This window comes from Aquarana catesbeiana, linkage group LG01, assembly GCF_042186555.1.
Source record: "Aquarana catesbeiana isolate 2022-GZ linkage group LG01, ASM4218655v1, whole genome shotgun sequence".
Lineage (NCBI taxonomy): Eukaryota > Metazoa > Chordata > Amphibia > Anura > Ranidae > Aquarana > Aquarana catesbeiana.
The window spans coordinates 82,597,140-82,609,657 of record NC_133324.1 but is presented as its reverse complement, the minus strand read 5'-3'; the positions used below and the strand labels follow the sequence as shown (position 1 = coordinate 82,609,657).

General features: G+C 43.1%; 1 protein-coding gene across 1 annotated transcript in view; it reads left to right on the top strand.

Annotated features, from left to right (window-relative positions):
• Nucleotides 1–5,387: 5,387 nt before the first annotated feature.
• Nucleotides 5,388–12,518, top strand: part of PRLR (prolactin receptor) — a 98,165-nt gene continuing 91,034 nt past the window's right edge. Inside the window, exon 1 of the mRNA XM_073621061.1 lies at nucleotides 5,388–5,609. The gene's annotated coding sequence lies outside the window, so the exon portion shown is untranslated. The remainder of the gene's footprint in view (nucleotides 5,610–12,518) is intronic.

Below are 12,518 nucleotides of genomic sequence, written 5' to 3'. Positions count from 1 at the left end.
CTGTGACCCCAACGGAGCCCCTCCTTACATCTGTGTCCCCAGCGGAGCCCATCCCCACATCTGTGTCCCCAGCGGAGCCCCTCCTTACATCTGCGTCCATAGCGGAGCCCCTCCTCACATCTGTGTCCCCAGCGGAGTCCCTCCTTATATCTACATCCCCAGCGGAGCCCCTCCTTACATCTGTGTCCCCAGCGGAGTCCCTCCTTACATCTGTGTCCCCAGCGGAGCCCCTCCTTACATCAGTGTCACCAGCAGTGGAGCCCCTCCTTACATCTACGTCCCCAGCGGAGCCCCTCCTTACATCTGCCTCCTTACATCTGTGTCCCCAGCGGAGCCCCTCCTTACATCTGTGTCCCCAGCGGAGTCCCTCCTTACATCTGTGTCCCCAGCGGAGCCCCTCCTTACATCAGTGTCACCAGCAGTGGAGCCCCTCCTTACATCTACGTCCCCAGCGGAGCCCCTCCTTACATCTGCCTCCTTACATCTGTGTCCCCAGCAGAGCCCCTCCTTACATCAGTGTCACCAGCAGCGGAGCCCCTCCTTACATCTGCATACCCAGTGGAGCCCCTCCTTACATGTGCATCCCCAGCGGAGCCCCTCCTTACATCTGTGTCCCCAGCGGAGCCCCTCCTCACATCTGTGTCCCCAGTGGAGCCCCTCCTTACATCTATGCCCCCAGCGGACCCCTCCTTATATCTGTGTCCCCATTGGAGCCCCTCCTCACATCTGTGTCCCCAGTGGAGCCCCTCCTTACATCTGCGTCCCCAGCAGAGCCCCTCCTCATATCTATGTCCCCACTCCCCAGCGGAGCCCCTCCTTACATCTGTGTCCCCAGCGGAGCCCCTCCTTACATCTGTGTCCCCAGCAGCACAGCCCTCCTTCATATCGCGTCTGTCTCTCTCTCTCCCCTTCAGCTACTTCCTGTCTTTTTCAATGTGTTCAGTTGAGAGGGGAGGGGCACCCCCTATGGACGGGACACCACTGTTATTATGCTTATTTTTTTTTTTGGTGGAAGTTACCACAACACCATTATCCCGTTGTTTTTAAGATCAAAGATACAACTATGTTGGTGTCCCTTGTCAATTTTACATTGTATTTTTTAAAATGTAACTGCCTACTCCCAAACTGTCATTTGAACTAAAACACATAGCCAAGCATTATTCTAAACAGTTTTTTTATTGTGCATAAAAAAAGAAAACAAATAAAATTAGACATGCTATCTGCCAATAGAGCTTAACCAAAAAGTGCATTCTATGCATCCAAAAATATAGAAAATATACCAAATCAAATCATTCAAACAAAAAATAAAATAAAAGCCTCATGCATGTGTCCTGCTTCTTAATATAGGGGGTCAACAATGCCAAGAGTTGGTGAAAGCAGGGGTCCGTCATCTGGAGATAATTCCGAAAATCATCTTGATTATTCTCCTGGAGCTCCTGCAGCAAAGGCATATGACAAAATTGGTCACGATTAATAAAGCAACCAATTTTTGGTCCAAGAAATCCCCCTCCTCCTGTTCCTGGACTGGACTTGGGTCAAAGCAATAACTCCAAGGCCAATAATAAATAACACTTTATCTCCTTCGATTCCGCAACATGGCTGGTTGACGAACGGCCGTTCAGAAACAAACAGAAAAGCGCAAAATGAAAAGCACGAAATGAAAAGCGCAAAATGAAAAGCGCAAAATGAAAAGTGCGAATCAACACTCACCAAACGTCTACTAACATGAAATTAGCAGAAGGAGCCCAAAGGGTGGCGCTAAAGAACTAAAAAACCACGTAGTACGTCAGTACGTTCGTGTTTGTTGACCGACAGTTGTGTGCCGTTTGTATGCAAGACAAGTTTGGGGCCAACGCCCTTTGGACAAAAGTCCGAGGTTTTGTCTGCAGGAAAATCCGATTGTGTGTACAGGGCTTTAGAATTGATAGATGTTTGCCAGTGAATTGAATTTGATAATGGTAGGTTGGAGATTCTGGTTGAAATTGGTTGATATTTTCAGAAAATTTGCTATAGGTATGGCTAGCTAATGTCAAACTGGAAATGTTGGCTCTGGTGAGGTGCCACCAAAGTACGCCTCCACTTTACCTCATGTATATCACAGCAATGGAGCAACATCCCAATGCTTTGAGCAGGGAGGGAGCAAGACCAGAAGAGAGGAGAAGGTGATTTGACTCCTAACCATTGTGTCGTTGGCCAGAATCACTGGCGGCACACACAGTAACCCTGATCATAGCTGCTATATTGGTTCCTCTACATGTCTATGGGTTCCATTATAGAAGGAGACCTGAGAAGGAAAGAAGGTCAAAGAGACAGCTCAGACTACCTTTAGAACTTCTTCACAGACCCTAAAAAAATGTATTAAAGAAACAATAAAAAAAAAATAAATAAACCACCCCTGCACACACCCCATATAAAAAAAAAAAACACTGCATAAACATCCATTGCGCCACACATGTGAGTTATCATCGCACACATTGGAGTCAGAGTAATAAATCTAGGGCTATTGCTCACAACACTCAAATGATGACCTATAAAAGCTTTTAAAGTGTTGCCTATGGAGAATTCCAGGTACCATTGCTTCTTAGCCCCCTTGTAATAGCAATAAAGTAGGAAAATGTAATAAAATGAAAAAGTAAAAAAAAGAGTATAAGTAAATAAAAATATAAAAAAATAAATTTAAAAATATAAAGCACCCCTGTCACCCATGCACACACCCCATATAAAAAGCACAGGTTAGATTGAGCACATTATGTAAAGATCAATTGCGCCACACATGTGGGGTATCGTAGCGTACGTCAGAGTGAGAGTAATAATTCTAGGTCCGTAGTTCGCTCTAAAATGATGACCTGTAAAGGATTTTAGTGCCAGTTCACACCACATGCAGTCCAGTGCGTTTTTTTTCTCCATCAGAAACGCATGGATAGTAGATTATATGTTTTTCAATGGCAAAGTTCACACCAGTGCAGTCAGTTCCGGTGTGTTTCAGTTTCTGAAAAAAAAGTAGAACATGCTGCATTTTTTCTACACTGAAATGTACTGGAACTCGTTAAGGGCTGGTTCACACCACAAAAACACACCCCAGATCCCTTCCGGATGTATTTCTTGTTAATGTGTTTTTGACACATTCCTGTGCAGTTTTGATGCGTTCCGGTGTGTTTTTGATGCGTTTCTGCATACCTTCCATATGTTTTTTTCTTCTTTTTTCCTGTTTTTTTTTTCACTGTACTTGGGTCTGGTGCATTTTTGATGTGTTTTATGATGCGTTCCAGTGCATTCCAGTGCGTTTTTATGTTTTACCGCATTCCAGTCCAGTCCAGTGCAGTCAAAAATGCAGCATGTTCTACTCTTTTTTTCTGGAACTCCCTGGAACTGACTGCACTGGCCATTGGAAACCATATAACCTACTTTCCAAGCATTCTTAATGCAGAAAAAAATCCACACTGAACTGCATATGGTGCGAACTGGCCCTAAAACACATCAAAAATGCACTGGAACGCATTTTAGGGCTAGTTCACATGGGTTCCAGTGCTTTTTTTTTTGGCATCCAAAACACATAGAAAATAGCTTATATGGTTTCCAATGGCATAGCCAGTGCAGTCAGTTCAAGGGTTTTCCAGTTCAAGAAAAAAAAAGTAGAACATGCTGCATTTATTCTGCTTTGAACTGTAAAGCTCATCAAAAATGCACTGGAAAGCATCAAAAATGCACTAAAAATGCCCCGGACCCCAGTACAGTGAAAAAAATTAAAAAATTTAAAAAAGCATCTGAAATGCATCAAAAACACACCAGAACACATCAAAAACATGTTAAAAATGTGCATGCAGAAACGCATTCACGGATCTGAAGTGCGTTTTTGTGGTGTGAACCAGCCTGAATATGCTGCATTTTTCCTGCACTGGAACGTGGTAAAATGCATCTGGAACACATCAAAAATGCATCAAAAATGCACCGGAATGTACTGGAAAGCATAAAAGATTCATCAAAAACTCACTGGACCCCAATACAATGAAAAAAACAGGAAAACATAAGAAAAAAAGCATCTAGAATGCATCCAGAATCTCATCAAAAACGCACCAGAACGCATCAAAAACGCACCAAAAAATGTGCATGCAGAAACTGGAAAAGATCTGGAGTGCGTTTTTGTGGTGTGAACCAGCCCAAACATGCTGCATTTTTCCTGCACTGGACTGTATTAGAATGTGTGCGTTTTTGTGGTGTGAACCAGCAAGGTGAAGAAAAAAGACAAAATGCACCAGAATGCATCAAAAACGCACCAAAATAGCATAAAAGATGCACCGGAACGCTTACAAAAAAGCGCGAAAAACACGCACGCGGAAAAGCACCCGTCCGGACTGCGTTTCTATGGTGCGAACTGGCCCTTAAAGCATCACCTATGGAAAATCGAAGCGCTGTGCACACTGTTGGCGCAATATAAATCCTGTATAATAATAATAATAATTTTGGGTTTGCGATTCTGGTGGCGTGCGCAATTTGAAGACTTGACATTCTTGGTATCTATTTACTTGGCACAACCCAAATCTTTTATAATTTACCAAAAAAAAAAAATGTGTTTGGTTGCACTAAAATTCATTTTCGTGATAGATTAACATATCTAGGCAGGAACTGCCCCCCAAAAATTTGAGAAGATCTGGGCAGTCTGGGTAAAGGCAAAACATTTGACCATAGAGTGACTTATGTATGACAAATGGGGGAGACCCCCTCCTATGTTAGTCTCCTTCTTTTTTCTCTTTTCCTATCCCTGCCCTCTGTCTCATCATCGCCATCATGTCTCTCCCCCTATTTCCGAAGTAAGAATTGTGCCATGTAACTGATACACTTGCTGTTAATGGATAAATTCTAAATATCAACTATGTGAACTTATTTTCTGTTTGCGCAAATCTGTAACTTGGTTATCTTCATTTTCCTGTGTACTTTAAATAAAATTAATGTTAAAAGAAAAATTCATTTTCGTGTATTTTTTCCCTGAAAATATGCATTTGATAAATAACCGCGCAAATATCCTTTGACATAAAAAATTGCAGCTACCGCCATTTTATTCTCCGGGGTCTCTGCTTTCAGAAAATATATCATACTCTGGGGGGGGGGGGGGGTTCAGTAAGTTTATGGTTATAAATGCAGATTTTTTTTTACAATGAAAGAACTGAGCAGAACAGAAGGGGTTAAAGGAGTGAAAGCAAGGAGGCACAGAGAGGGTGGAGTGTCCCTTTAATTGTGGATGAGGCTGGAGGTGCAGGATGGATGGATGGAGGGAGGGATGGATGGAGTAGGTGCAGGCAGGCAGCACCCCCAGGATGACAGTGCTGGGTAGGCAGGCTCTGATTGCTGACAGCCAGGCTATGACGTGTGATGGGGAGGAGGGAGGAGGACTGGGGATGAGGACTTGGATCCTTTTAAACAGAAGAGAGCTCAGAAGAGCTGGGAATGTGAGCCGCCTGCTGGAATACCATCAGGAGGGGACAGGAGGAGCCGGATCAGAGGGGGCACACAGGCCCCCCAGCACTGCCTGGATCTGCAGGATGGGGATGGTGGAGCTGGATCCAGCCTGGGATTGTAGGAGAATGCAGCCTGCCTGTGCTGCCTGCTCACAGGTAATCACTGCTGCCTACCTCCCTTCTCCACTTCAAGGGACACTCCACACTTCCTCCAACACACAGATCCCTCTTCTCTTCCCATTACCCCTATCCTGCCCATACCTCCACCCATCTCTTCTGGAGGGATATCACAACTTCTAGCTGCGACTCCTGTAACCTCGGCACATACACTATCGGTCGCAGTTTGCCGATTTTTTTCCCCCCCAGATGTTGGACCATAAATCACTTTGGTCGTGGAATCATAAAGTCGCATAACCTGAATTACTCCAAAGGATTGAAAACGATCGCAGTCACCTATGGTATGGAAAATTTTCTGCCAGTTGCTGTCCTGAGTTAAGTTGGTCGGCGTTAACCTATAAACCGCGCGCTTCGGTCGGTCATGTCACAGAACCGTTACGTCGTACGGTCTGAAATATTCAGATGTATGGGGTGAAAACGATTGCGATGGCGTTAAGTGGTGTCAGCGTTCACCCGTAAACCGTACGATTTGGTCGGGCGCATCGCAACTAATGGTCCCAACAGGGTCATGAAATCAATCGCATTGGTTTGGAAATTTTCTGCCAGCTGTCTGTTGTCCTAACTTGATCGCTCGTAAACGACCCGGTTCAGTCGGTATTATCGTAGCATCGCATGATCTGATTTCTTCTGATGGAGTGAAAATGATCGCAGACGCCGAGCAGAACTTTGTACAGGTGGGAAATTTTCTGCCAGTGGTCTGTTGTCCTGGGTTGACTTGGTAAGAAGCACCGAAGCCTGAGAAGATCGGTCTGATAGTGAGTGTGCATGATGGGTCAAAGGGTTCTGTCCCTAAACATTTTATTCTGACAGTCTGTAGAACTTTCATATATTTATACTTATTGATGATTACTAACCTAAAGAATTTCGATACATTCATATTTATTGATAAGGAAGATTTTGCCAAACTATAGAATCTAGATACACTCATCTATTCAAAGTTATTGATAATGATGGGTATAGATGAAGCCTGGGGTCATATCTCTAAACATTTTATTCTGCCAATCTATAGGATTCATAATTATTTATTAGGAAAATTCTGATGATCTATAAAAAGTATATACACCTTATATATTCATATTTATTGATAATATAGAGTTCATATTTATTGATAATGATGGATTTAGATGAAGCCTTCAAGAGTCCTTTGATTCTGTCAATCTATAGAACTCACATTTGTTGATAATGAAGGCCTCCCAAGATATAGAATCCATATATACTCTTACATTCTTATTTATTGATAAAAAAAGATCTCCCAATCTATATAAAGCATATATTCATATTTATTGATAAAGATCTCCCAACCTATAGAACTCATATATTCATATTTATTGATAAAGACCTCCCAACCTATAGAACTCATATATTATATTTATCGATAAAGATCTCCCAACCTTTAGAACTCATATATACTGTTATATTCATATTTAGTAACAATATAGATCTCCCAATCCATAGAATTCATGTATACGCATATATTCTTATGTATTGATAAAGAAGATCTCCCAATCAATAGAATTAATTTATATTCATATATTTATATTTATACTCATATATTTATTGATAATGATGGAATTAGATGAAGCCCTCAAGGGTCCTATCTCCAAACTTTTGATTCTGTCAATCTATAAAATTCATATACATGCATAATATATTCATGTTTATTGATAACATGGGATTCATATATATTCATATTTATTGATAATGATGGGCTAAGATGAAGTCTTCAAGGGTCCTGCTTCTAGACCTTTGATTCTGCCACTCTATAGAGTTCATATTTATTAATAATATAGATGGGTTAAGATGATGTCTTCAAGGGTCCTGTCTCTAGACCTTTGATTCTGCCAATCTATAAAATCCCTATATTCATATTTCTTGATAATGAAGATTCTGCCAAACTCTAGAATTTATATAAAATCATCTTTATTAATAGTGAAGATTTTCCAAAAAATATAGAATTCATATTTATTGATAATGATGGGTTAAGATGAAGTCTTCAAGGGACCTGCCCGCCTTTAGACCTTTGATTCTGCCAATCTATAGAATCCCTATATTCATATTTATTGATAATGAAGATTCTGCCAATCTATCAAAATGTATATATATTCATCTTTTTTGATAATGCAGATTCTGCCAATATAAAGAATTTATATGTATAGTCATTTTTATTAATAGTGAAGATTCTGCCAATCTATAGAATTCATATATTCATATTTATGGATAAAATAGAATTCAAATTTATTGATAATAATGGGTTAAAATAAAGCCTTCAATGGTCCTGTTTCTAGACCTTTAATTCTGCCAATCTATAGAGTTCACATATTCATATTTATTAATAATGAAGGTTCTGCTAATTTATAGAATTCCTATATTCATATTTATTGCTAATGATTGATCATGTGTAGTGAACCTGTCATGGTGGAACACGGTGTCCCTGGAAATAATTCTCCCAGTGTTGGCAAGTAGGCAGTCATGCACGAAGAGCATCTCAGCTGTGTGCCAAAGGAAATAAGCGTGCATAAATGTTTTGCCCTTGTCCGTCGCATGCTGCTCTTCTGGCAGCCTAAACCTGGGTGTATTGCCGAAGCTCCTGTGCAGCCTCTTGTTTTCCCTCTAGCTCCATGTATGGAGACGATCTGCCTTTCTCTAGCAATCTGAGCCTTGTTACCATGGGGGGGGGGGGGTTCAGGAATGGTCATGGTGCCAATGTTTCGGGTTTGGGTTGTGTGAGAGGCAGAGGATGGGTATAGTACACACCGCTGCTGTCACTCGGAGATTGCATGCGATGCACAGGCAGGAGTGACAGTTGCCGCTGATAGACTGGGGTTGTAGGTTGCTGCCAATTTCTCATGCGTTATAAAATGCTGCACGAGCGCCAGGCACCTGTTATAGTCTGGCAGCAGATGGTGAGGTCTCCCCCGCAAGGATCTTCGCGTTCACAGCCTTGATTCCCATTCCACTTCAACTTTTTGTGTACTGTATTATTGTGTCCTTACCCACATGGATTGCTCCTTCCTCGTGGCTCAGCGATCACATGCTCAGTACGACAAAAAATCTCTACCAAGGTCTCCATAAGCTACACAATTGCAATATGTTATAGCAAAAGTTGGGCAGTGTGTGGTTGGCGTCAAAATAAGCCTGCCCTGTCAGACAGAACTGTGCTGTGTGGCAGAGCTGGGTACAACTCAGGACTGGCTACAACTCAGGACTGGCTACAACTCAGGACTGGCTACAACATAGGACTGGCTACAACATAGGACTGGGTATAACTCAGGACTGGGTACAACATAGGACTGGCTACAACTCAGGACTGGCTACAACTCAGGACTGGCTACAACTCGGGACTGGGTACAACTCAGGACTGGCTACAACTCAGGACTGGGTACAACTCAGGACTGGCTACAACTCAGGACTGGGTACAACTCAGGACTAGCTACAACTCAGGACTGGGTACAACTCAGGACTGGCTACAACTCAGGACTGGGTACAACTCAGGACTGGCTACAACTCAGGACTGGGTACAACTCAGGACTGGCTACAACTCAGGACTGGCTACAACTCAGTACTGGCTACAACTCAGGACTGGCTACAACTCAGGACTGGGTACAACTCAGGACTGGCTACAACTCAGGACTGGGTACAACTCAGGACTGGCTACAACTCAGGACTGGGTACAACTCAGGACTGGCTACAACTCAGGACTGGGTACAACTCAGGACTGGCTACAACTCAGGACTGGGTACAACTCAGGACTGGCTACAACTCAGGACTGGGTACAACTCAGGACTGGCTACAACTCAGGACTGGCTACAACTCAGTACTGGCTACAACTCAGGACTGGCTACAACTCAGGACTGGGTACAACTCAGGACTGGCTACAACTCAGGACTGGGTACAACTTAGGACTGGGTACAACATAGGACTGGCTACAACTCAGAACAGAAACACTGCCATCTAGTACGCCAGAAAACCTCAGCATGTGACTCTTGCGTTTCGTAAACAAAACAATTAAGTTATGCCATGTTGGGTAGTGTGTGGGCTCAACGTGTGTCTGTATTATAGATCGATAAACTTATGGGGAGGGTGGTAGGTGCCAAAGCCTATAGAAATAGTGACTTTTTTTTTAGAAAGGCACTATTTACATAGGAATAGCTGGGTCTCTGGTGGCCCCATTGAGAGGCATATTCTAACTAAAATACACTACTAGTGTTTTCCCCAGGACGGGTTCTCTTTAAAGTGTATCCAAGGCCAAAAATATTATTTTACAGTGGTAGGTGGTTAAAACCCCTGTCAGGTTTTTATTGCTGTCTGTGTCCTCATTAGGGGATCAATTTATTCTAATGGCTGTTGTCACTGGGAAGGTAGAAACCGATATTAAGTTACAACCAAACATCTTCCAATAGGGACACATAATCAAGTGACAACTAAGACAGCATTTCCCTCGCTTTAGAGAGATTTTCTATCACTTCCTGTTGTGCCTGCACAACAGGAAGTGAAGGGTCATCTCCCAAAGGAGCACAAATAAAAAAAATGAGACCAGAAGGGGGGGGATCTGGGGTTTACTCTTATGCTGTGTACACATGACCGGACTTTCGACGGACTGAATCACATCGGACTTTTCGACTGACTTTTCGACGGACTTCCATCGAATCGGACTTGTCTACACACAATCACACCAAAGTCCGACGGATTCAACCGTGATGATGTACGACCGGACTAGAATAAGGAAGTTCATAGCCAGTAGCCAATAGCTGCCCTAGCTTCGGTTTTTCGTCCGTCGGACTAGCATACAGGCGAACGGATTTTTCGACCGGACTCGGAAGAAACATGCTCTAAATCTAAAGTCCGTCACATTTTCGACAGAAAAGGTCCACTGCAGGTCCGATGAAGCCCACACACGGTCGAATTGTCCGACAGATTCGTTCCGTCGGACAAGTTTGGTCGAAAAGTCCGGCCGTGTGTACACGCCATTATCTACTTCACCCGATATGGCTTTAGTTGTATTTTAAGCGTGTTCATTACTATTACTGCTTCGCTGGCATTCACATTTTGTGGTATTCCAGCCTCTCAGAATTCACCCGCCACTGAACCAAAATCTGGTTGCTATGGGAAACCGAACTTCTCACGCATCTACTACAAACATCTGAGCAGTTTACACAACGTTCCCACGAAATGTACGGCTATCGTGCTCCATGTATGGGACTTGCTGTCCTATTTAATTAATAATTATAAATCTCTATTTTAAGATCTCGGCCATCCACCCATTAATCAGAGGAGTCCTGCCCAGAGCTTCCACACACCATATTAATGGCGGGGTTATCGCAGCTAATAAAGTGCTGGGATTGATGTGGCGTGGTGGCGAATGGGGATTCACGTGATTTTCTCCTTATGTCTTCTATACGTGACTGAGCTGGGGAAGGGGAGGGGGGGAGGGGGTCAGCTGTCTCGTTTATGAGGGAACGCGCTGCAGGAAAAAAAAAAAAAAACGTATAGATACAATCAGCTCATTGTAGATGAATGTAAACGATTGCCTGCCATATGGTTTTCTGGTGCGATTTTCTTCTGTAGATGTTGTATACATGTCACAACAGGCATGGAAATCACCAGAAAATCCAGCGTCAGACTACTATGTCATGTATTAAAAACATAAAACACATCACAATATGTGATATAGTGTTCAAATTTATATGTGTGTGTACATAGTACAGTAGACAGATAGACAGATAGACAGATAGACAGATAGACAGATAGATAGATAGATAGATAGATAGATAGATAGATAGATAGATAGATAGATAGATAGATAGATAGATAGATAGATAGATAGATAGATAGATAGATAGATAGATAGACTGATCAGCCATAACTTTATGACAACCTTATGACCATATGACCATCCACCTGATATTGAGTAAAGGCATGGACACCACTAGACCTCTGAAGGTCTGCTGTGGTATCTGGAACCAACCCATCAGTAGCAGATCCTTTAAGTACTGTAAGTTGTAACGTGAGGCCTCCATGGGTCGGACTTGTTTTATCAGCACATCCCACAGATATTCGATTGGATGAGATCTGGAGAATTTGAAGGACAAGTCAACTCCTCAAACTTGTTTTTGTGTTCCTCAAACCATTCTTGAACCATTGTTGAATTGTGGCAGGGCGCATTATCTTGCTGAAAGAGGACACTTGCCTTGTTTACACAGGCAGATCCCCGTTCTGTCACTACGGAGAACGATCGTGGGAGTCTGTCGGACCCGCCGATTGGCTCCCCCCGCTGGCCAATGAGCGTGCGTGCACCGACAGATCGTCGGGTACGAGCCCGACGTACAACTGTGGCGATTTGCACAGCCGAGCCAACCTGCTGCAGTATAACTGCGGCAGCTGGTCGGCAAGCGGTTAATATGTCCCGTCATTGCAACGGGATAATCAATGTTATTCACTTTACCTGTCAGTGCTCATAATGTTATGGCTGATCAGTGTGTGTGTACAGTAAAACCTTGGATTGCGAGCATACTTTTTTCCGGAAGCATGCTTGTAATCCACAGCACTTGTATATCAAAGCAAATTTCCCTATAAGAAATAATGGAAACTCAAATGATTTGTTCCACAACCATTTATAGATAAGTCCTTCAGTTTATAGTCCGTACAAAAAGATTATAGCAATGCGACCAGGTTGTGTAGGGTAAGACCCCTTTCACACTGAGGCGCTTTACAGGAGCTATAGCGCAAAAAATAGCGCCTGTAAAGCGCCTCTCCTGTCACTCCAATGTGAAAGCCCGAGGGCTTTTCACACTGGGGCGCTGCGCTGGCAGGACCTCAAAAAAAGTCCTGCAAGCAGCTACTTTGAGGCACTTTAGGAGCGGTGTATATACCGCACCTAAAGCGCCCCTG